Raw genomic sequence first — 26,125 nt, forward strand, 5'->3', positions numbered from 1 at the left:
AAGAATAGCATGGATGATTATGGCTACAACAAGAACAGTGACAGCAGCGTAACAAGTCTTCTTGACATGTAGGAGGATGATGTTGAAGATGGATCCAATCAATGGTTGGCATGAAATTCAGAATTTATTTTAAAATACTCGTTGGTTTTTTAACCAGAATTACAATATCCTAGGATTCATTTAGCTGCCTTAAAATTGATTTGAGGAGGTTGCTTGCACCTTATCCTCCCCAGCAAGTGTGTGGAATTCTTGTTGTAATTTAGTCACACCTCAATGAAAACCACACCGCTCGGGGAAGAGGGTTAGGGTTTGAAACTTGGATGGGAATGGGGTTTGTGGGGAAAGTTTTGTGGAAAGAGGAAAAGAAAAAAGCACAGCATGGACAAACAACAAATGAAGATAAACAAATCTTTGGATACGAAGCTATCCATAAATCTTTTAAGGGACAAAAAGAAAGTGCATGCACTACTGCATGCATGAAGTTGTTTGCTAAATGGATAGGTTACTGAAAAGTAAGTAGTACTTTCTACAATGTACTAACTATGATGAAACAATGTGACAGTAAAGGGCTGCAGTAATTACGCAATTTCACTTGCCTGTCTGCCCTCAGAGAGAAGGACCACTTAGTACATTAAATTAGTTTAAAAAATAGCAAAGAAAAAAGTATACAATGGCTGGAGGGATGAATTGAAGCAGAGAGCAAACAAATGCACAGAGTCACATTCATAGAAGTTCACAGCAATATCATTACTTAAAAGATAAGTAGAAATGAAGATGGATACTGTAACTGTATGTTGTTGTAGTTGTCCTGTTGAATTTGGAAAGTTGCATGCATCCAGCCATTCCTCTTTTTCTCAGTACTCCTCCATTCCATCTGACGCTCCGTCGATCAGTGTTGGGGACCAGAAGACACCTTGTCCACTGCCTGCATGGCGGATGCTGAATTGCGGCTCGCTAATGGTAAGACTGAGTTCATCCTTTTTCCCATTGCATAGGGTAAAAGCCGGGATGTAATTGTTGATGGAAAAACAGGAAGTCATATTAAAACACCACGGAGAAAAAATATACGGTACGCTGTGTAGTGCAAAATAACACTTTCAGTTTCAGAGTCAACAGTATTACAATACATACAAGCATCATTTCGAAAGTGCGTACTCTGTGTCTCCTTTTCAAGGATAAATAAATGTGGGAAAAATTTGCGGATCTTTACCCTCAAGCTAGGTGTAAAGTGTAAACCTCGATTTTAGAACAAAATTAGACCTTCCCAGCAGTGCTCCCAGACCCCTCAACCCACCCCCAAAAATCTAGAACACCCCCAAGTAGACCCCCAAAAACATGCGGTACTGCGACCTGGCTGAGGCCTACTTGAAAATCGTGCTAAAACGCACTCTGCAGCTAGGCCCAAACCCCCCTTTTCCACCATGGATTTTCTTCAAACCACTTGCAATCAAAATTAGACCTTCCCAGCAGTGCTCCCAGACCCCTCGACCCACCCCCAGAAATGGAGAACACCCCCAAGCAGCCCCCCAAAAACACGCAGGAGTGCTATCCTCAGCGAGGCCTACCTTTAAATCGTGCCAAACGCACTCTGCAGCTAGGCCCAAACCCCCCTTTTCCACCATGGATTTTCTTCAAACCACTTTCATTCAATATTAGACCTTCCCAGCAGTGCTCCCAGACCCCTCGACCCAGCCCCAAAAATATAGAACCCCCCCATACAGGCCATCACAGAAATGCAACACTTAGAATCTCCAGAGGCCTAAGTTTAAATCGCTACAAAACACGCTCTGCAGCTAGGCCCAAACCCCCCTTTTCTGAAGAACTTGGTAATGTTCGTTCTCAGGGAATACTTACTAATATAATAAGAACTTGGCACAGACTCTGAAAATATGAAAAGACATCTTTATTAAACTTAACATAGTGAGGCCACGTCACCCAGAAGCCGTAGCAAGTGGATGAGGTAGTCTGAGGAACAAAGAGGACAGAGGCCTTTTATATGTTTTTAGCGTTACATGACTCAGTACAAAAAAAGAAAGGGGCAGTTCTAGCTTTTGCAAACATGCAAAAACCCAAACATTCCTTCTTACACAAGCTGCAGAAACCCATAATAAAAACCCGGCACATCCCAATCGTAAACAGGCCATAAAGAAGGGAGCAGAGACAGGTGTGAGTAAGATAAGACAGGGTGTGTGTGCGATGAAAAGGTCTATGGCATGTTGTGCCTTGATGCTATCTCGCTCGGCCACTGGGAAAGGAACTGGCCGGGCAGGTTCTGCCTGGGGCAATGGTTACAGCTTGCCCAGGTCACAGAGAAGTCAATTAAGGTGTACGTGTCCTTTGGAATTGAATTTGGCTGTAGTTATAAGCCTATGTGAGGGCAACTCACAAAATGGCTGCTATACACAAAATGGAAGCCAAGGGTTCAGGATGAAAATGATGATTTCGAGGTGAAATCGTTACTGGAATCTGACGAAAATGCTTGTACATAGTGTACTAGCCATTCTCGGTCTTTTGATATAAAAATCGTCATGCTACGACAAAGTTTATTACACGAGTCCAGAATTTTCAGTACCACATTTCCACCTTGGATTTTCTTCAAACCACTTGCAATCAAAATTAGACCTTCCCAGCAGTGCTCCCAGACCCCTTGATCCTCCCCCAGAAATGGAAAACACCCCCAAGCAGCCCCCCAAAAACACGCAGGAGTGCTATCCTCAGCGAGGCCTACCTTTAAATCGTGCCAAACGCACTCTGCAGCTAGGCCCAAACCCCCCTTTTCCACCATGGATTTTCTTCAAACCACTTTCATTCAATATTAGACCTTCCCAGCAGTGCTCCCAGACCCCTCGACCCAGCCCCAAAAATATAGAACCCCCCCATACAGGCCATCACAGAAATGCAACACTTAGAATCTCCAGAGGCCTAAGTTTAAATCGCTACAAAACACGCTCTGCAGCTAGGCCCAAACCCCCCTTTTCTGAAGAACTTGGTAATGTTCGTTCTCAGGGAATACTTACTAATATAATAAGAACTTGGCACAGACTCTGAAAATATGAAAAGACATCTTTATTAAACTTAACATAGTGAGGCCACGTCACCCAGAAGCCGTAGCAAGTGGATGAGGTAGTCTGAGGAACAAAGAGGACAGAGGCCTTTTATATGTTTTTAGCGTTACATGACTCAGTACAAAAAAAGAAAGGGGCAGTTCTAGCTTTTGCAAACATGCAAAAACCCAAACATTCCTTCTTACACAAGCTGCAGAAACCCATAATAAAAACCCGGCACATCCCAATCGTAAACAGGCCATAAAGAAGGGAGCAGAGACAGGTGTGAGTAAGATAAGACAGGGTGTGTGTGCGATGAAAAGGTCTATGGCATGTTGTGCCTTGATGCTATCTCGCTCGGCCACTGGGAAAGGAACTGGCCGGGCAGGTTCTGCCTGGGGCAATGGTTACAGCTTGCCCAGGTCACAGAGAAGTCAATTAAGGTGTACGTGTCCTTTGGAATTGAATTTGGCTGTAGTTATAAGCCTATGTGAGGGCAACTCACAAAATGGCTGCTATACACAAAATGGAAGCCAAGGGTTCAGGATGAAAATGATGATTTCGAGGTGAAATCGTTACTGGAATCTGACGAAAATGCTTGTACATAGTGTACTAGCCATTCTCGGTCTTTTGATATAAAAATCGTCATGCTACGACAAAGTTTATTACACGAGTCCAGAATTTTCAGTACCACATTTCCACCTTGGATTTTCTTCAAACCACTTGCAATCAAAATTAGACCTTCCCAGCAGTGCTCCCAGACCCCTTGATCCACCCCCAGAAATGGAAAACACCCCCAAGCAGCCCCCCAAAAACACGCAGGAGTGCTATCCTCAGCGAGGCCTACCTTTAAATCGTGCCAAACACGCTCTGCAGCTAGGCCCAAAGCCCCCTTTTCCACCATGGATTTTCTTCAAACCACTTGCATTCAAAATTAGACCTTCCCAGCAGTGCTCCCAGACCCCTCGACCCACCCCCAGAAATGGGGAACACCCCCAAGCAGCCCCCCAAAAACACGCAGGAGTGCTATCCTCAGCGAGGCCTACCTTTAAATCGTGCCAAACACGCTCTGCAGCTAGGCCCAAAGCCCCTTTTCCACCATGGATTTTCTTCAAACCACTTGCATTCAAAATTAGACCTTCCCAGCAGTGCTCCCAGACCCCTCGACCCACCCCCAGAAATGGGGAACACCCCCAAACAGCCTCCAAAAAACATGCAGGAGTGCCCAAAAAAAATCTTTTTCACCATGGATTTTCTCCAAACCACTTGCATTCAATATTAGACCTTCCCAGCAGTGCTCCCAGACCCCTCGACCCATCCCAAAAATGTAGAACCCCTCCAAATAGCCCATCACAGAAATGCAACACTTAGAATCTCCTGAGGCCTAAGTTTAAATTGCTCCAAAAGGCACTCTGCAGCTAGGCCCAAACATCCCTTTTCCACCATGGATTTTCTTCAAACCACTTGCAATCAAAATTAGACCTTCCCACCAGTGCTCCCAGACCCCTTAACCCACCCCCAAACATCTAGAATCCCAAGCAGCCCCCCAAAAACATGCAATACTGCTGTCCCCAAAACATGGGAAATCGCAAATCGCCCCTTGACAAAAAAGTGCTGGTTTCAGCACTTCCACTACTTCGATCCTCTTGAAACTTACCAGGACACTTGTTCCAGTGATTCCCAAGAATCTCAGCAAGGCAGAACAAAATCGATCCACTGTAAGGTGTACGAGTAGTTCACCCAAACACACGCGACCGCAAAACACCAAATAAGGCCACAATTCGGCCACTTCTGAAAAAATGCCAAACGCCCTAAAACCTTGCCAACATCATTATGAACGAGCCAGCATCGGGCCCTGAGCCCTAGACTCTGAGAACCCTACCAAATTATTAATTAAACCCAAAAACCCTATCAAACCGCACTGAACCCTAAACCCTAGATATGCTTTGTCTGTCTCGGTCAAACGCCTAGGTGTGCTACACCAGGTTGCTTCACTGAGTGGTGCCTGCCTTAAGCCGTCTGCTTGGCCCTGCCGCAAGCATGGGCCAAAAATCAGTTGCGCTCGCAAACTTTACTGTTTTTCAGCGGCAAATTCTGAATCCGAGAATTTCGTGAAATAACCGAAAATTCGCAAACTCTTGAGCGTAACAGATTTTTGGCCCATGCTTGTGGCAGGGCCATGAAGATTGTCAAGGCAGGCACCACTGAGTGAAGCAACCTGATGTAGCATACCTAGGCTCTTTGACACAGACAGACAAAGCATATCTAATTGTATGCAGCAAGCCACATAGCCCCAATTTGACATGAACTGCTGTACTCTGTAATCTGCCTGGCATAACAACACTACACTGCCTCGACCACTCCATACCACGACTAGACAGACATGTAGTTCTACTGTAGTAGTTGTTGTAGACTGGTTTACCTGTTTGACACTCACGAATTGGCCATAGTTCTTCCCTAAACTGACGCTGATGATCCATCCATCCCAGTGAGTGACTGTAAAGAAAAAAAATATAATATTTAATCAATCATCATGGTATGTTGGCAAACAGTAAGTGCAAGGACATTTTGCATATTGGAAAATGCAACGTAGTGACCCCTGCAGTTGAATAAAACAAGGTAAAAAAAGCAGAGTAGACTTGAGCTACATTTAGTGTGTAAAAGATTAAATAATAACAGAAGACATATGATTCATTTCATGCACAACAAACAAACAGCATTGCTTTCATCAGAGCCAGACAGCCATTGAAGTCCACTGCAAGCCATCTCCTTCTCATTATTCATTACCTGTTCCACTTTTTGTCCTCATCTTCTTCTGAAAGTGCGGGACCACAGGGAAGGCTCTCCTGTCAATTTCAGAAGTAACTGTCAGCAATCAGCAAGCATGTAGTCAGTAATTCCAGTCCCACTTGAGGGGACTCGTCTACGAGTACGAAGACAAAGTTTCTTTATTCTGCGTAATCCAGCCATCTGCCTTGAGGGAAATGGATAGGGGGAGTCTGAAGGAGGAAGATAGAGGAGCCTGATTGAGTTGTGAACTTGTGAACCTCAGGAATGCAGACTGCGGCACCTTCAAATCAATAAGGAAATACGATGAATACAGTGTTGCTGATGGACTTGTTGTGATTAGGTGATTAGAAATGTGTTATGGCAATAGTTGCAAAACAAAGAAAGACACACAGGAATAAAAATGAATAAGGATGAAAAAAAAAGGAAGTCATTGTCAGGCCTCGGTGTCAGGGAAGTAGAGCTCGTCCTCAAACTCTATGAATTGAGACGGGAGTAGGTCAGCCAACTGAGAAGAACTTCCGTCACCTAAGTCGGTGTCTTCTTCTTCCTGCGTGTATTCACATATTTTGTAATCTGGTGGTATGAAGTGCTGATTCATCTTGATCAGTGTTAACCTCTCCACATTTTTGGCGAGAGGCGGGTCCTTTTTGAAGTTACAATGGCACCAGCAGCACTGAAAACACGTTCAGAAGACATGCTTGCGAGTGGGCAAGACAAATAATTTAGAGCCAGGTTGGTGATCAGTCGCCATAAAGGCCTTTTCCTATACCAATACAGCAATGGGTTCTGATTAACAAAGACCTCTGTTGGGTCATCCAGATAGGCCTGCACCATCGACTCAAGGTTCTCCAGGGTTGCTCCACTTTGCGTACCATCTGTGGCCTTTGCATCACTGGAACGAGCAAACCCTTGATGAGTTAGCCAATCCACTTCCGACAATAGTATGGCTGGGCCTGGTGCAGGTGAGGATGATGATACGGTTGCTGGTGTCGTTAACGGCTGTGAGGGAAAGTAACTCCCTTCGGCCACAGATTCAGAAGTGGAACTTGACGCCGGATGGCCTGCTGATTCAGTTGTACTTCTGCTGGCTCCTTCAATTTTCTGCCGCTCTTTTTCGAACCGAGTGGCTGACACAGCTAGCCAATGTTTGTACTTTGAAACATCTGCTTCATCAAAAGGAATGAATGCTTTGCTGGCCACTGTCTTTTTGTACCGTGGATCCAGAATAGTGGCACAAATTTAAAGTTGTTCTGTATGTATTTTTTTAAGCCTTTCATTGTCAACTAGGCAGCTTAATAACCTCTCCGCCAACTGATATGCGTCTTGCTTTTCAGCATCATCTTGGAACGTTGAAGATACCGCCTTCAGTTGGTGCTCTAGCATGCGCAACAATGGGATTGCTTTGCCCAAAGAACAGTCCTCCCTGCTGACTTCACGCGTGAAGACCTCAAAAGGACGATGCATGTCTGTCAGGCTTGCAACTAGCTTCCATTCCTCCAACTCTAGCCTCATGTCTTTCATAATAGAACCCAGTTTATAGACATACTCATTTATTACTCCCCACTGCTCAGACAGATGCTCAAGCATGTAAAAGGTTGAGATCCAACGTGTTGCCACCTCCTGGATGAGTCCTTTGACTGGCTGTCGACGTTCATGTTGAATGCTCCTCAGCTGCTTGCGGGCCTTAAAAGAATGGCTGAATGTGTGCAGATTCTTCGGCAGGTGGTCAGTAACATGCTGACTGTGTTTTCTTTTTTCAAGTAATCTTGCACCATGATGTTCATACTGTGCGCCAAACACGGCACCCTGAAGTAGTTACCATCATGCATGGCCATTAACTATATTACTGCCATTATCCGTGGAAACATAACCAAATATGCAATTTCTTGGATGCAGCCATTCATAGACCTTCCTATCAAACTCCTCCAAAAGGTTAGGTGCAGTATGAGTTTTCTCCATGGCAAACATGGCTACTGTTGCATGTTTCCGAGTAGCTTGAAAAACTGTGTCTGTGTCAACACCTGCTTTTAACTTGTCTTTAACCCCTTCAAAAGAGACCCAGTGTGCAGTGATGCACATGTAATCAATGGCTTGGCAACTGGTCCACATGTCTGTTGTCAGGTGGATAGTGTGAACAGCACTCTTCTGAATAGCTACGCCAATCACCTCCAGCACATCTTGATGTAGTGCTGGAACAGCAACCCTGGAAAAATAGGACCGGCTAGGAACCTTCCATTTAGGGCAGACTGTTGCAACAAATTCTAGAAAACCCACCCCTTCCACGAAAGAAAAAGGAAGAAGGTTCAGCGCTAGCATTTTAGCCAGCTTTGCATTATACAGATGTGCCGTTGGGTGGTTGCGTTCAAATGGCGCATCCGACCAAAACATTCTGCTAATGGTGGTCTGGAATGTTTTACGTGATGATGCAGACTTCTTCAAACCAGTTAGTCTCATTGATGTACTTTTTCGCATTGGTGTCTTTCCCAGACTCTTAGTGTGCCTCATACTGTAGCCTGTGAAACATGTACATCAAACAAACAGGGCAAGTGCATGAAGACCACCACACATGTGATGCCATGGGACCCCAGACCTCAATGGCATGTCCTGGGACCCTGCACTACAATGCAACTGGAATGTCCACCTGGCGGACATGGATGCTACGCTCACTCTACTAATGGCACCAACATGCAATTGCAGCAACACATAAGCACCACGGATGTCACTACTGTGTCTGAGCACCAATACATGCATGCACTCAAAAGTCACAGACACATACAGTCTGCTTACCGCTAGGTTGCTGTTGATCCTCTCTCAGCCGGGCAGACAGGTCAGGATGCGTCACAGCTATGATACGGTGCATTAGAGGGGTCATGGTGCGTCGTGCAAGCCGGCTTGTTCTCGGAATCAGCCCCAGTGTCATCTCCGAAACATTCTTGCTGAGCCTGGAGATGTTGTCCCAGCGCTTGCGGCAGTGTGTGTGTCGTCCCCTCACTTATTTAACCAGGACCTCGATAACTGGAGCAAATGGAGCCACACATTCACTCTTTGGCATCTCTGGGGCAAGATCGGAGCTCATTCAGAACGCTGCTCATGCGCTGGGTTCTCTCATGCAATCGCATCTAAGGGATGAACGAGAGGAGACAATGAGTCTGATGTTGCAAGCCACCTTTCGTGACGTCACTTCCTGTGGTGAAGTCAGCATCACCCCACTTCTTTTATTAGGACTTGTGCCCTGAACACATGTGAAGGTCCCACAGCACACAGCCAAGCGTGCAGAAGCCAGGAGTCAGTGACCACCTCATGCACACCAACAAGTCCCTCACTGCACTTACCACCTGTCCGGGGGCACCGTACAGCCGTTCATAGTGGCGGAGCATACCAACCACAAGGACATCCAGCTCCGCTGCGGTGAAGGGACGAGACTGGATCTCTTGCAGTCTCTACATTGCAAGGTCCAGGACTGTGGCACTACAGCAGCAGTTGTTGGATAGCTCAGCAGCAGCAGGTCGAGGTGATGGGTGCAGCCAGCAGTTGTTGGATAGCTCAGCAGCAGCAGGTCGAGGTGATGGTCGCAGGCAGCAGTGGCTGGAAGCAGTGAATGTGTGCTGCTGAAATTCACACATTTATAGGGCCCTGAGCTCAGATCAGTGGCACACGTCTGCCGCAATTGGTTTTCCCGGGATGCCACATTCAAAATTAGTCAATGACTGGCCCTGGTGTGGCGGTGCATGGCTTCCGCTATTTTTTAATGTGCTTACGCGCCCCGCGTTACCTGTTTCCATTGGCTACATGTGCACGGACCGTCACGGTCACACACCGGCATCCGCATGTGTGCGCTACCGCGATGGTGCATCATTTGAAATTACTCACTCACTGGCGTCGCTATGGCAGAGCACGCATTCCGCGGGGGCGGGGCAGGCTAACACATACATTTGAACATGCCAGTGGAAATGGCAGTTGGTAACCCCCTGACAGTCTCATTGCAGCACCCACTGCACACTGCCGGCCCTGGCCGGTCACCCGCCGCCAGCCCTGTTACCCACTGCCGGCCCTGGCCAGTCACCCACCGCCAGGTACTGGCGGTAGGTGACCGGCCAGGGCCATTCATGCCATGGTGACATCAATGCACCGGTCGGTCACCCACCACCAGCCCTGTCACCCACCGCCGGCCCTGGCCGGTCACCCACCGCCGGGTACTGGCGGTGGGTGACCAGCCAGGGCCATTCATGCCATGGTGACATCAATGCACCGGTCGGTCACCCACCGCCAGCCCTCTCACCCACGCGGGCCCTGGCTGGTCACCAACCACCGGGTACTGGCAGTGGGTGACCGGCCAGGGCCATTCATGCCATGGTGACATCAATGCACCGGTCGGTCACCCACCACCAGCCCTGGCCGGTCACCCATCGCCGGGTACTGGCGGTTGGTGACCGGCCAGGGCCATTCATGCCAGGGTGACATCAATGCACCGGTCGGTAACCCACCGCCAGCCCTGTTACCCACCGCCGGCCCTGGCCGGGCACCCACTGCCAGCCCTGTCACCCACCGCCGGCCCTGGCCGGTCACCCACCGCCGGGTCCTGGTGGTGAGTGACCAGCCAGGGCCGGCGGTGGGTGACAGGGCTGGCGGTGGGTCACCGGCCTGGGCCGGCGGTGGGTGACAGGGCTGGCGGGGGTGACCGGCCAGGGCCGGCGGTGGGTGACAGGGCTGGCGGTGGGTGACCGACCAGTGCATTGATGTCACCCTGGCATGGATGTCCCTGGCCGGGCAACCACCGCCAGTACCCGGCGGTGGGTGACCGGCCAGGGCCGGCGGTGGGTGACAGGGCTGGCGGTGGTTGACCGGCCAGGGCCGGCGGTGTGCGGTGGGTGCTGCAATGTGACTGTCAGGAGGGTTATCAACTGCCATTTCCACTGGTATGTTCAAATGTATGTGTTAGCCTGCCCCGTCCCCGCGGAATGCGTGCTCTTCCATAGCAACGCCAGTGAGTGAGTAATTTCAAATGATGCACCATTGCGGTAGCGCGCACATGCGGTTGCCAGTGTGTGACCGTGATGGTCCTTGACCATGCAGCATATGTTATGCACAATAGCAGTATCAAGGATCATTGTCTGTGTTGGTGGATGGCATCCCCGGATGGCGTGTGTACACACACTGCATGTCTCTGCACACATGTAATGTTCATGTTTGAACTTTTATGTCAGGACATGTCCGGAATGCATCAAGAATCCTTATGTCAAGTCAATGGCCCGTGTCCACGTGTGTCATTCATGTCCATTTGTTGCATGTGTGTTCATACAATTGACCTTGCCAATGGGTAACAAAGGCCAGTGATGTGCACACAAGTTCCGTCAGATGTGCATGTCGATGTGTTGCGTCTTGGTTTTGCAGACACACATTTATATTTCTACACATCTACACAGTACATCAAGGCTATGTACCTACAGTCAGAAGCTGTTGTGATTGTGTTGTTTGTGTGTGCAAGTAGCAATGATGGGGGTATACATGCATTCTGTGTATGCATATGTGTGTCGCCTGTTGTGTGCCCATGCATGTCATGTGAGGGTGCACAGCATTGTAGGTGGGGTCATGGGTGCATGAAGACAAGGAGGGTGTGCTCCATGTACTTGTTGTGTGTGCACGTCCATGTGTGTCTGTGGGGATGCTTGTTCACACTTGGGCCCTCAGTCATGTGATGTTAGCTGTTCTTTCAACATGTGTGCACGTTACATTGGACATGTTTGCACACAGGATGTTGTTTGTGGGTGAACATTGTGTGTGTAGTTAGCTGTACTTCCTCATATTTCGGTCACTTCACACATACAATCAGTGTCTGCAAGATTTATTATTTGTATTGTGTTGATCAAGATGTGATAGTGTGGCACAGCTATGCGGTGTTGGTCAATTGACATCTGCTCCCATCTACTCCCACACAGGAGGGCTCCAAATGTGCATCGACCCTACACTGTGCTTGAGGACATGGTTAACGAGGAGGTGACCCGCAAATTCCGGCTTCACCGACGTAGATTGCAGGAGCTTGTAGCCCAATTGGCACCTCATCTGCAGCCACGCAGGACATATCCAGGAGCTATTACACCCACAGCAAAGGTGATGGCGGCACTTCACTTTTTTGCAACTGGCACTTTCCAGTACACAGTTGGCCATGCCGGGGGGATGTCTCAATCCATGTTCAGCATGGTACTGCGGGATTGGCTAGATGCCATGATGCAGTACAAGGACGATTACATCCATTTTCCACGTCCGGAAGAGCTGGCTGCAGTCATAGGGGACTTCTATGCCCTGGGCCAGATCCCACATGTAGTGGGTTCCATTGATGGCACACATATTGGTCTCATTCCACCCCAGGGACGTGAAGCAGTCTATCGCAATTGGAAGCACTATCATTCGATCAACGTGCAAGTGGTGTGCCTGGCTGACAACATCATCTCACATGTGTGTGCCAGATTTCCAGGGTCGACACATGACTCCCACATCCCGCGGAGCAGCATAGTCCCCCAACTGATGGCAAATCTGCATCAAGAACGTGTGTGGCTTGTAGGTGAGTGTGCAGTGAGGACTACTGTGTTGTATGTGTGCCATGCTGTTCCAAATAATCCTGGTAATGATGTATCTGTCTGTTATCCTCCCACCTAGGTGACTCTGCGTACCCAAACCGCCCATGGCTGCTGAGCCCCATACGGAATCCGACAACCCCTGGTGAATTGCGTTATAATGAGGCCCATGGGAGGACACGTCGGGTCATTGAACATACTTTTGGACTGCTGAAGTCTAGGTTTCGCTGCCTGGATAAAACCGGAGGGGCCCTGCCATACTCACCAAGCAAAGTATGCAAAATTGTGATCGCATGCTGCATGCTTCACAACCTGGCCTTGCGCAATAATATTGAACTGATCCAGGACCCTGAAGACCAACAGGTTGCTCCGCCTCCCATCCCACCCATGTCCACTGATGAGGATAGTGGGGAGGAAGAAGGTGTGGACCAGAGGCGTCAGCTCATTGCTCGCTACTTTCATTGAATGTGAGTAACTACCTCTTGTGCTGCTGGTGAATGTGTGATGTGTGTTTTCTGGTGATGTGTGGATGTGGTGTGTGAATGCTGCCTGTTCTGGTATGTTCTGTTCGCTAATGGGTGTGTGAGATGGTGTTCATGCAATGCTTCCAGATGTGTGTCCTGTGATCCACTTAAGTACTGATGAGTGTGGTTTGTGCGATGTTGCAGTACGGTGTGGTGTGATGGCTGTGATTCAGTTTCCTGACCAGTGCTTGTTGTTCTCTCATTATCCCTAGGTCCCTCCCACAGAGGCACGATTCTCAAGAACATTGATCCCTGCACCTGGTAATGACAACTAATAAGACTAACATGTGATTAAAACATGGAGGTCACACAGAATTGAGTGTTTACGTGGTGTTTATTTACAGGTTGTGGATTTCTGTTAGTGCATATTTACAAATAGCTGTTGGGGGAAAGTGATAGTTGAAGGTCATGGTGGATGAAAACACTGCGGTGACACCACATTGTGTTATGTACACCTAGTCCAACAGACGTGTGCCAATGCTTGGCATTGTGGGGCAAGATAGTTCGCAGAGTGCATGGCAGGCTCAAGGAAGAGTGAAGTCAGTGGCGGCCTCTCTTCGAGCGGGTGGATGGTGCATTGCCACTGTTCTCAGCTGCATTCAGCCTCGGACGGCCCCTCCGTCTTGGAGCCAGAGCAGAGACAGCTGGGAGGGCAGGTTGTTCAGGGACAACCTCCCTGTCAGTGTCCTCAGGGGATGGCGGTGGTGGTGTTGGTGACCTGTCCCGCTGGCCACTTGGGGGAGGGGGAGGTGGTGTGGCACAGGATAACCACTCCCTCCAAAGAGCATTTCACTGGCCCATGAGGTCAACAATTTGGCCGATGCGGGTGTCAATGGACCGCAACAGCTGGCTGTTCTATAGCGAGTCTTGGTGTGCCCGATCCCCCTCTGCCTGCGACCGCTCATAGGAGGCATGGACTCTGGCAATGGCCTCCAGGGTCTCGATCCCAGGATGGGGTGGGTCTCGTTCCAGACCTCGCCTACCACCTGCACTCCTGTCTGTGAGCTGTGGCCTCACATGTGTCCTCCCCCGTCCACTCTCCCTGCTAGCCTGAGATGTTGATGGCCCAACATCGGACGATGGGTCAGGCAGGATAGCAGAGGCAGGAGTGGTGGTGGTGGTGGTGGTGGTAGCTGCACAGCTCACAATGGCAGGTGTTGGTGTTTTAACACTGGCCAAGGTGGTGGAGGCAGGGATGTCCTGGGAGGCTGGTGGCCCTGGGAGTGTGCTTGGGCTAGCATCGTCCTCTGAAAACGAGGTGTCCTGGGAATCCTCTCCGGAGAGACCTGGCTGTGAGGGTGGCGACTGGTGCTAGCGGTTGCTGGTTTCGCCTGTCAAGTTGCGTTCACCTGAGGGACAAGAATTTCAGAATCAATGCTGTGGACTTGACAGTTTTGTTGTTGTTACATTACATATGACAATGGAATCAGGACATGGTTGTTGGTGTAATCATGTTGGTGTGGTAGACAGTACTGGGCATTATGATGGTGTGGAGGTGGGGAGACAATACTTGGATATGTGTGGTCCGGTCCTGCTATTGGATGGTGCCCCTGTGAAGATGGCTCACTACCTGTAGGTTTTAAGGCAGAGATGCACTGGTCAGCATATGGTGTGCGGACTCCATCTTGCTATGGGATGAGACATGGGGGCCTGTTGGGAGCTGTAGTGCAGAACACCCCCACACACCCCCACCCTCCCAGGAGACATGGGGGCCTGTTGGGAGTTGTAGTGCAGAACACCCCCACACACCCCCACCCTCCCAGGAGACATGTGGGCCTGTTGGGAGTTGTAGTGCAGAACACCCCCACACACCCCAACCTCCCAGGAGACATGTGGGCCTATTGGGAGTTGTAGTACAGAACACACATCACACCCCCAACCTCCCAGGAGACATGTGGGCCTGTTGGGAGTTGTAGAGCAGAACACCCCCACACACCCCAACCTCCCAGGAGACATGTGGGCCTTTTGGGAGTTGTAGTGCAGAACACCCCCACACACCCCCACCCTCCCAGGAGACATGGGGGCCTGTTGGGAGTTGTGGTGCTGGTCTCTCACCCCATACACCTACCCACCCACCACCACCCTCCCTGTCACATGGGAGCCTGTTGGGAGTTGTAGTGCAGAACACCCCCACATACCCCCACCCTCCCAGGAGACATGGGGGCCTGTTGGGAGTTGTAGTGTAGAACACCCCCACACACCCTAACCTCCCAGGAGACATGTGGGCCTGTTGGGAGTTGTAGTGCAGAACACCCCCACACACCCCCAACCTCCCAGGAGACATGTGGGCCTGTTGGGAGTTGTAGTGCAGAACACCCCCACACATCCCCAACCTCCCAGGAGACATGTGGGCCTGTTGGGAGTTGTAGTGCAGAACACCCCTACACACCCCCACCCTCCCAGGAGACATTGGGCCTGTTGGGAGTTGTGGTGCTGGTCTCTCACCCCACCCACCCACCCACCACCACCCTCCCTGTACACATGTGGGCCTGTTGGGAGTTGTAGTGCAGAACACCTCCACACACCCCCACCCTCCCAGGAGACATGTGGGCCTGTTGGGAGTTGTAGTGCAGAACACCCCCACACACCCCCATCCTCCCAGGAGACATGGGGGCCTGTTGGGAGTTGTGGTGCTGGTCTCTCACCCCACCCACCCACCACCACCCTCCCTGTACACATTGGGGCCTGTTGGGAGTTGTAATGCAGAACACCCCCACACACCCCCACCCTCCCAGGAAACATGGGGGCCTGTTGGGAGTTGTAGTGCAGAACACACCCACACACCCCCACCCTCCCAGGAGACATGGGGGCCTGTTGGGAGTTTTGGTGCTGGTCTCTCACCCCACCCGTCCATCCACCCACCACCACCCTCCCTGTACACATGTGGGCCTGTTGGGAGTTGTAGTGCAGAATACCCCCACACACCCCCACCCTCCCAGGAGACATGGGGGCCTGTTGGGAGTTGTGGTGTTGGCTGCTTTGACAACATGCAAGCCTGGGAAGGTAGGAGGAAACATTTGTGGTTGTTCATGGTGGTTGCATTTGAGGACAGAACTTCACATTTGGGTGACTGTGTGGTCCACATGCATGGTTTGAGGCCTGGGAGATGTGTGTTGGCAGTTGTGCAAGCCAGACCATGACAGTGTGATAGTGGTCATTGGTTTGTACTTACCGGCCTCGAGTCCCTCTTCTGTTCCAGGCTCTCAGGGTGCAGTATGCCCAGCACCTTCTCCTCCCATTCGGCATATGGGATAGGCTCCTGGGGAGGGCCGCCGCCAGTGTGTTGTGCCCGCATGTGGTTCTTGGCCCTGATGCCTTTCACCCTTGCCTTGAGGTCGTGCCAGCGCCTCTGGATGTCGTGTTTGGTGCGTGGCACGGTCCTTGACGCATTCACTCTGGTCACTATCCTGTTCCACATGTTGCTTTTGGTTGCCAAAGTGGTCTGCTGGACTAGGTTGCCGAAGAGATGTGGTTCGACACGGATGATTTCATCCACCATGACTTTCAACTCACTGTTTGTGAACTTAGGGGTTTTCTTGGGTGCCATGGTGTGTGATGTGCAAGGTGTTGGTGGGGTGGGGTGGGGTGTGCAGGTGTGTGTTATGTAGGGATGGTATTGTGGGGGTTTGTGTGGTGGGTGTGTTTGTGTGCAGGTTGTGTGTGTGTTTGTGTGTGTCTGCTGTTTGTGCTAATATGCCTCTTTCTTGCAGCTGTGCTGTGATGCAAAGGATTGTGGTAATGGGAGGGATTCCTTTTATACTCTGTGTGGTGGTTGTGTCCCAATGGTTTATGGCGGTCAGGTGTTTTGTGGGTGTGTTGACTTGGGTGCTCTTGTTTGTGCTGGGGGGTATCATTGGAGCGTGTAGTTGTTGGAGGTGGGTGTTTCAGGTGGGTGTGTCTTCTGTAAAAAAAATGTATGCTATTTACTTCCGTCTGCCATTTTTGCTTCGGTTTGTCTGCAGGGGTGATGTTCGTTTGGTCCTTCCGCAGCCAAACTCCGTTTGTCGATACTTGTTTTCCGCGGCGGTCGTGGAAGTTGGTGAGTTCCGTTGTGATGGCGGGGTTATCCTAATCGCGCGTCCCGAACATCCGATGGTATGGCAGCGGTTGAGTCTGTTTCTGCGGCCTTTGCATCCGCGGCGGACGGTCTTTCTGTGTTTCTGTCCGCTTGCGGCGGTCTTTGGTGTGATCCATCCACCGCGGTCGGTGCGTGTTGACAAGTATATCCTAATCGCACCAGCGGTTTATCCGCGGAGAGGTCGGAAGTAATTTTGCCGGGACCCTGGCGGACGGAACCCGTTTACGTCCGCAATCCTAATTGGCCCCTTGGTGTGGTGGCACTGAGCCCAATGAAGCGGAGGTGCTGCTCCCAGCTTGGTCCCCGGCGGACCCCGCTGCTGCAGGCGTTGGTTTTTTTTTCTCCGAAAAAAGTGTCTGTGGGCACACCAGTCTCCTTGGTAAGTGGCACCACTTGCTTATTCTGCTCCTTCTTACTGGCAGTGGCAACTTTCTTTGTAGAGGAGCTACGGCCACCTTTCTTTGGGCCCATCTTCTTCAGATGTCAGAACAGCAGGCCGCAATTGCACGAGTTGCAGAGTTGTCTGTGGCCACACATGACGTCATGTGATGTTGTGCTGCACACACCGCTGCAGGACTTCTTCCTGGCACTGGTGGTTCTCTTGTGCACCTAACAGCAAAGGAAGCCAGAGGAACATCAGTTAAACACCCCAAAAAGTCAAAAAACACACAAAAATCAACACAATCCAATGCCATTCATGCCCTCAATGATGTTTAAATTCAAGAGGCCCCACACAAAGCCTTGGTCCACGTACCTCTCACTACCCCTGGGCATAATGGGTGAAAGCAGGGCAGGCTGGGTGCAGGCCTATGGCTCAGAGCACACTGCCTGGCTTCAAAATGTCCCCTTGTCCCCCAGCCACATGGCCAGGCCTTGCCTGGACCAGGCCTCAAAATGGCCCCCACCCACATGGCCAGGCCCCAACAACACCCCAAAAAGTCGAAAAACTCACAAAAATCAACGCAATCCAATGCCATCCATGCCCTCAATGATGTTTAAATTTAAGACACCCCACAGAAAGACTTGGTCCATGCACCACTCACTACCCCTGGGCCTACTGGCTAGTGAGGCTTTACAGGCACCCCAAAAGTTAAAAAAATCCACATATAACAGTGAGCTAAAATTCCATGACATAAATGGGATTTAAGTTTAAAAAAAAATTCACAGACACAGTTGTATCATGCACCCATGACTAACCCTTGTCCTACTGGATACTGTGGCTACCCACAATATATTTTTTTTAAAGATGTGAAAAAGTTTTTAAATTGTAGTTGCAGCAACTGCAATGCCCCAAACTAACAACACCAACTTACTTTTAAAATCTCAAATCCAAAAGTGATCCAAAGTCCAAAGTCCAAAAAGTCCTCAAATACAAATATCCAGCAGCAGCCACAAAAAGTAATCCTTCCAACTCCAGATCCAAATCAAAAGTGACCAGGACATGGACAAAGCACTGGGAGGAGCCTGCTGGACAGGAACAGGAAGTTGGAGACTCTGGGGCACTTCCTCCCCCCCCCCCCCAAAAAATGGACTCCTTGCACAAAAAAGTGCAGCCGAATGTCAATCTGAGTAATTATTCTGATCAAAATCATGATTTTCAGAAAGTTTATGCTGCCTGCGGTAGATTTCTTGTGCAGAATTGCAATTTTTGCAAGTTCGGGAAAGCGAAATGTTCAAATCTCCCGCCGGAAGTCAGCTGCGCGCCGCATCTACGTGTTCGCCATTGTTTACTCCCGCGATGCGTGATCGCGGGCCCTTATGACGTACTCGCGTTGTCAAACTCTCACTGTGCAAGATGGCGGACTGCGATGACGTAATTGCGGATGAAAAACTCTTGCGCGATCACGCAGCAAGATCCGAAATGGCACAGCACACGCAAACGGGGAGAAAAACAACTCGGCAGACTCAGAATCACGGTAAGTCAACGCCGCGCTCGCGATATTGTATTTTTCAAGCGCGACCAAGCAAAAAAATCCGCAAGCTTGTGAATTTACGGATTTTTCGGCAAATTCGTGGGATTTGCGGACCGCGAAATTGCCAAAAATCCGCACATTCCGCGAACGGAACGGATTTTAGGCCCAAACTTACCAGAGAGGGCCTGGCTCGAGGGTAAGTATGATTTGTCCTAACTTTGAGTGGGTCATGTGTATTATCAGAAAGTGTGTAACTTATTTTTGCAATTATGTCTATTTTCCATCTAGGAGATTAAGTGTATCCCAACTGCCCATGGTTGATGGCACTGCTGAGGTATCCAACCACGCAAGGGAAGCCCGTTTCAATGAGGTCCATGGAAGACCACAGAGGCCAGTGGAGTCAGCTTTTGGGCTCCTGAATGCCAGATTCAGATGTCTGGACAAGACAGGGAGAGCCCTCCTCTACTCATCCAGGAAGGAGTGTCGAATAACCGTGTCTGTGCATGCTCCACAACCTCCCCCTGCAACAGAATATCCATTATGTCGCAGAGAATGGAGATTATAAAGTGCCATCGGGGGAGGATCTTGAAATGCTAAATGATGATAATAGTGGTGAAGAGGGTGGTGCTGACTTGTGTCAAGATCTCACCAACAACTCCTTCACATGATTGTAAGTATGTTTGTGGAGGAAGGTCTTGATACATGCTCACTTTGTTGGTGTTGGTTTGTTTAGCTCAGAATTTTATCATGGACTGTGTACTCCAGAAGTTCACTATGTGATTTGTTTTGGTTTGTTTTAGGTAACTTCACCATGCCATCTTAATTTGGACATTTCAAAGTTGTGACATTAGCAGGTATAAGATGCTGTTTGGATGTACGAAGCGGACATAGATTGTTCCAGGGAATGTCTGTCACAGATATTGGGTGTAAAAAACGTGTACCAAGACAGCTTGTACAGCAATAGGATGAAAGTAAAGAGGAATACATTGGGATTGTTCCTTTTCGTGTGGTGGTCCTACTGCAATATGTGTGACATCATGTGCTCCAAAACATTTTTTTGTGGGCCCAAATCATGCGAGTCTCCCTTCACATTGGCTAAATCCTGATTGTGTATAAACTGTAAGTAGATGTTGATGTGACTCCTCATTGTAGACCAAAGTGCTTGTAGCAAATCACAGACATTTGTTTGTTTGAAACATTTGACTTGATTGGAATGAACCTGTGATCAGAAACTGTTGTACTGACTTTTGTGTATTGGTTGAAATGATGTGGAATTCCTTTTGTGAGGTAGGCAACATAGCTCCAGCTGATGACATAGACCTGTTTTATTTTACATATTCAACAGGAAATTGCCTGATGTATCCCCTCTTTGCTTGTTGTTAAGGTCTTCCCCTGAAAATGTGATTACTGACACAGAATATTTGAGTCATGTATGATTTTCTATGTTTCTTACATCATGTCAGCCGATGATTGGAACAATGGAATAAAGATGTTATAAGGCTAGACACATGTGTGTATGTGTTGGTGTGACATGGTTGTGATCCTGAAATAAACATTGTTTACAATCAACATGTACATGTTTCCACAAGTAGCTTGTTTTGGCATTGTAAAGTTCACACAGGAGCACATATATACATTGCTACTTGAGAGATACTACAGGAGGCAATGGGTTTATGACTAGTGAATTTATTGAAGTGAAATAGTAAAAAATAGACAATATGCAATGTGCAATACCAAACAGGAAGAAACAAAAGTGGAGAAGTCAGTCATGGTGAATGAAACTATAGTTGTAGATGCCAAATTGTGTGAAATCCCAATTCAAAAATACTACTACCATCAGAAATGGCAAAGTGTCCAGCAATAATCCACAAAGGGAATGTGTTGCACAACATGGAGGAAATTAGCTACGAGGTTTCTTACTAGGGATGGTGGGTGTCCATCCACACCTTCTGGATTTTCGGACAGACATCCACTCCTGTAGGGGAGGGGAAATCCACTGCTGCTGAGACAGGGGTGTCTGCAGACGTTTCTTTCTCTGACAGGGCATCTCTTTCTGTAACTAACACAGATGTAGATGGTCCACATGTAGTTGGACCACAGGAAGCGGTGGATGTGGTAGAAAAGTACTGCAGAGGGTGGTGTTGATGTCCTGCAGCGCCCAATGATCTGGTCCATGTTGGTGTAGTGGGTGGCCAGCCCCTAGTGTTTGTCCCTCTGCAGCTGCTGATATTCTCCTGGATTTCCATTAGAACCGGGCTCATCATGCCTTGGGAGTCCCGATTGGCTCCTAAGACTTGGTCGATGGTGGCCTAAGCTCCAGTGCCCCAAGTGGCCTCACTCAACGGGTCCACAGTTACCCTCCCATGAACCCTACCACGAAGTGCCTGTGTCTGTGGCTCAAGCTACACCCTCCCACTGTGTCCTGGTTTCTCAGCGACTTGGTTGGTGAGTGACATTGATCCACATTCTGTCCATCATTGTTGTGTTTGCAGTTACCACCTCAGAATCCAGGACTGGGAGGCACAATATGATAGTAACTGTGCCTGGTAGACAGGTTGGGGGGGCAGGAGTTTGCTGAGGTGTTGCAGCTGGGGTGGGAGGTGGTAAAGGCACAGTGATACCCACAGACGTCTGCTCAGGCCGACCAGATGTGCCGGGAAGGTCATCTACGCCCACAACTCAACAAGTGTTCACTGAGTGCTTGATCCTGGGGTGGAGTGGGAGTCTGTTCGGTGGCCAAACTCTGGCCAGGGGATGTGCATTCCCATGATTTGTCTCAGTAAGTAGAGACCTAGGAAAAACAAAATAGGCAGAGAGTGCTATTGTGGTCTATTTTCGTGGTAATTAACTTGTTTAAGACATTTGGAGACATTAAATACATCTAATGGAATTGAGCAGCTCATTAAAGGTGCTGATAGGTTGCATTCTGGATTAAGGAATGAACATGACATCTCCCACACATTTAAACCAATACAGTGTAGAAGTAATATGTGTATTTGACAATTCCAAGGCCTAGCTGTGTAAGGTACAGGCAAACACACAACTTAGTTGTATATTTAGCATTGGATCTTAATGTTAGCAAGGCAGAGTCAGTGGGTCACCTGCCACTTCTCATCAGCTGAGTTACATTTATTCCATACATATATTTGAGTACACACTTGGCATGGTGTCACACATGCTCTTAATAGCTTAGGTTGAGGAAATCAGGACAGCATCAAGCTAAGCAGGCAGACATGTCTCTGAGTAGAGCATTATATGTAGATTGCTCAGTCCATAGGAAGTGGTAAACAGTTGTAACATGGCGGACAAGTGAGTATGGGCAAACTCACTGTTGCATCTTGTTTTCAGTAAAGAACCAGGGCCTCATTGTAGTTCTAGTCATTTCAATCTCTATGTCCCAACATTAGGCAAATGATGAACTCCAAGAGAGATGAACATCAGTTGTAAAAAGGCTGTCAAGTGAGTATGGGCAAACAACACTATTGCATCTTGTTTAGAGTTACAGAAAAAGGGCGTCATAGTAGTTGTAATAATTTCAATCTCTACTTCCCCACACAAATGGTTAACTCCATGAGAGGTGACCATACGTTGTAACATGGCTGACATGTGAGAATAGGCAAACAACACTAGTGCATCTAGTTTAGAGTTACAGAAACAGGGCCTCGTTGTAGTTACAGTCCTTTCTATCTCTACTTCCCAACATTAGACAAATTGTTAATGTAACATACCTATGGCCAAAATGCAGTTAGGCTGGACCATACATTTCCATATTGACACATATCATAGGTCATGGGATGTTAATTTAATAGTAATACATTTATAGACAACATTGCAACATGAGGCATGTAAAGGAGACTGATACATGTGATCTTTAATGCAACAATACACATTGAAACGGACAATCAAACATCTCTGATACTTTAAAAACTGCGTGTTGGGAAAGTAGATAGAGAACACATAGGCAAATTCTGAGACAGTTAGCCATGGGTAACCATACCAGACTCCACTTCCCCAGCAATGTCAAACCCTCAAAATGCAGGATAACATAGACCTTCTTCTCCCAGGGAAAGAGTTGTAATTAGCCGCTAGGAGACCACCTCCAGTCTTCTCGACCTGCAGGTGATGTCTGGAGGAATATACCTCTTTTTCACGCATTCTTTTTCCCAGCGGGGAATTACAATGCGGTAGTTACAACGACTGCGTTGTAACCACGCATACCATTACTCCGCAAGTCGTAACAACGACTTGCGGAGGGGTGACGCTGGATGTTGGAATAGTATAATTTACTATTCCAACTCCATTCTGTGCAGACAGTAGGAAAGGTTTTGGCTTTTAAATCCAACACCTTCTGCTGCTTCCGCAAGTCGTTGTTCCGACTTGCGGAGTAATGGTATGCGTGGTTACAACGCGGTCGTTGTAACAACTGCGTTGTAACTCCCTGCGAGGAAAACTTTTCGTGGTAAACGTTGATTACCATCTAGAGGCCAGGGAACAGACATTCACCCTCAGGTCATGCCACCTCTTCCTAATTCCCTGCTTTGTGCACCACATGGTGCCAATAGCATTAACTTTGTCAACTATCCAACTGAAAGGAATATGTTGGACTTGTGTTCCAAACAATTGTGGCACTACTCTTATGATTTCATCTACTATGACTGACAACTCAGCCTCTGAAAACATGGATTTTATGCGCATACCGTAACTAGAAAGTAAAGTGGGTGACTGTTACTGGTACTAAAAAAAAACATCCAGGGATATTCGTGAACAGTTTTTGAGGTGTTACATGGTATGTTGAGAAAAAAGGGAAGCCTTATGTGATGTGATTTGCTTCTCTGTACTGCTGTGCTGCAGCGTAGAGACAAATAATGTATCTGCAGGAATGCAGTAGAACCTTCCAGTATCCTTCCCCCATAGACAGTCCTGAATCGACCAAATACTTTGCTCATACTGATGTTTCAGAAAGAGAAAGTGAGATAGGGAGGTGGGAGAAGGCAAACAAGAGCTGTTGCCATGTTGTAGTCATAGCCTGGTTTGTGAAATGAAGGCTTTCCCTGGAGTTCTGAAGTCTCTCACAAATGACTGTTCACCTGTAATAAATTTGAATTTCATACAGATTTTCTTTTACATGGATTCCACATGAATGATCACAACAGTTCACTGAGCATCTGTAAATAACTCTGCAAAAGTCCAAGAGACTGTTGTTACTGCACAACCTAGATGGTGAGGCAGTTTCCAATATAGATGTGCAAGAACCTGTACAAGAATTCAACAGAAGTTCCATGATTCAAGTAAATAACTATTATTCCGACTACCTAATTACTAATCAGAGGCCTCTGAAAACAACACTGAAAGGTGTTGAAAAGTTACAAGGATGGAAGGAATTTCTCTGAAGCAGTGCTGAAGACGTAGTTTCAAGATGTCCCTGAAACAGAAAACTACTCAGAAGATTAACTCAGTGTCTGGCTTGAAGATTGTCTAGCTGGAAAGACAGGAACATAGGTGCAGAACGGAGCCCAAGAAGAGGCTTCCTCTCATCAAGAGGGAACAAAGCCAAGCACCTCACCATGCCTGGGTGTGGTTTATATTCTGTGGGATTATCAAATGCTGCAGATTATCCTTGAATCCTATGATACTCAAATACTGGAGGAGCTCCTAGCATCCAAGGGTCCTCATGTCCTTTGTTGGATACTGGATTCCTACTGTAGCTTGCCACTCACATGGGGCATACTGTCACATCTTTTGTGGTGCACGGATTAGGACAGGTTAGGTGTGCTGGCGGGGATTACAACAGAGAAGCATACTAGTGGTAGCCGAAACTCTATGCAGCATGACATATGTTATGCTAGCACAGACAAAATGTATAGTGGCAAGAGGTGGAAGGGGCTGTGAATAATGACCAAGTCCAGAGGACGGGTGTGCAGTCGAGCACCTGTGGCAAGCCATGACAGGTTCCTCCCCCTTGGAGAATTGTTTCTAGGCTACTCTAGTTTGCATATAATGTCACACAAGCAATGGCTTTTCTTGATAGCGATAGTCTTAGCAAACCACGGACTAGCCACAACTGCCTAGTGACTGAAAAGTCATCTTCTCCCCCTGATCTGGCTTGGTCAGCACTTAACAAAAATTGCGAGTATATCACAATATGCATTTCTTGTACTTTTTAATGTTAACATATTCTCACTTTGAACCCCAAAGACGTATTGATAATCTCCACTTCACAGTATAATATAGCTTAGCTAACATAGGAATAGGGGGATGAAGAATTAGTTTGTGGCGGGTGGCAAACAAGTGACTGGGTGAAGGGCTGTAAAATTATCGTCTCCTAGAGTAGTAGGACTACTTGTAACGGACGATTAGCAATCAAGAAATTAACTCTAAAGGAATTCCGACCCTTAGTACCTATGTTAACAGGTAACTATGACTATGAGTAGCCAGTGCCTAATTTGAACTGGTGCTTGCCGGTTAGGCCCACTGGCACTCATTTTTAAGGGCCAACACTCATCAGACAGTGATTAAGAGCAAAAGATGGAAAAGCAAAGACAGGGGAATCAAGGAAGAACAGAAAGACGGAAAAAACATCACATAGGGAGAAAACCTGCAAGAGTGTTATTAAGAGGCTGAGGTGGATTCAAAAGTAATATTCGGCACGCTGATGTTTAATAGCACCGGCCACGGTCTTCTAAGTAGGGCGTTGGGCACCAGAACTCATACTTTTACAAATTAAACACTACAAGAAGCCACAAGAATTTGAAATCATGGGTTCTCCTTCACACCAGAGTTAATGATCCAGCACAATAATATGCACAAAGACGAAATGCCGGGATGCAGAAAAATGTCATTCCGCATTCCGGTAACTTGAGATGACATAACAAGGTGGCTAGAAGCAAAATTAAGAATGACCTTGAAGCTGCTGTGCTGAGGTAGCACCTGCATCAATAAAATGGGAGGCGCAGGGAGACCATTCGAAGCACTTTAAAGTAACATTGAACTGAAAAGAGCCATGTCTCCATTTGTGTGTAGAACGGCAGGACACTGTCGCCATACATTCGTAAACATTAGCATCATGTCTGCATACGGGAAATTCGGAGAAGCATTCTGCATGTACAGTCCGAGAAAAAGCAGAGGGGCGACGCTGGGAGGGGGAGGTCATTTACAGGAGACAACCTTGCTCGTGATTTCAGCTAATTCTGCAAGTTTCCTAAAC

Source organism: Lissotriton helveticus, chromosome 11, assembly GCF_964261635.1.
Source record: "Lissotriton helveticus chromosome 11, aLisHel1.1, whole genome shotgun sequence".
NCBI classification, from domain to species: domain Eukaryota; kingdom Metazoa; phylum Chordata; class Amphibia; order Caudata; family Salamandridae; genus Lissotriton; species Lissotriton helveticus.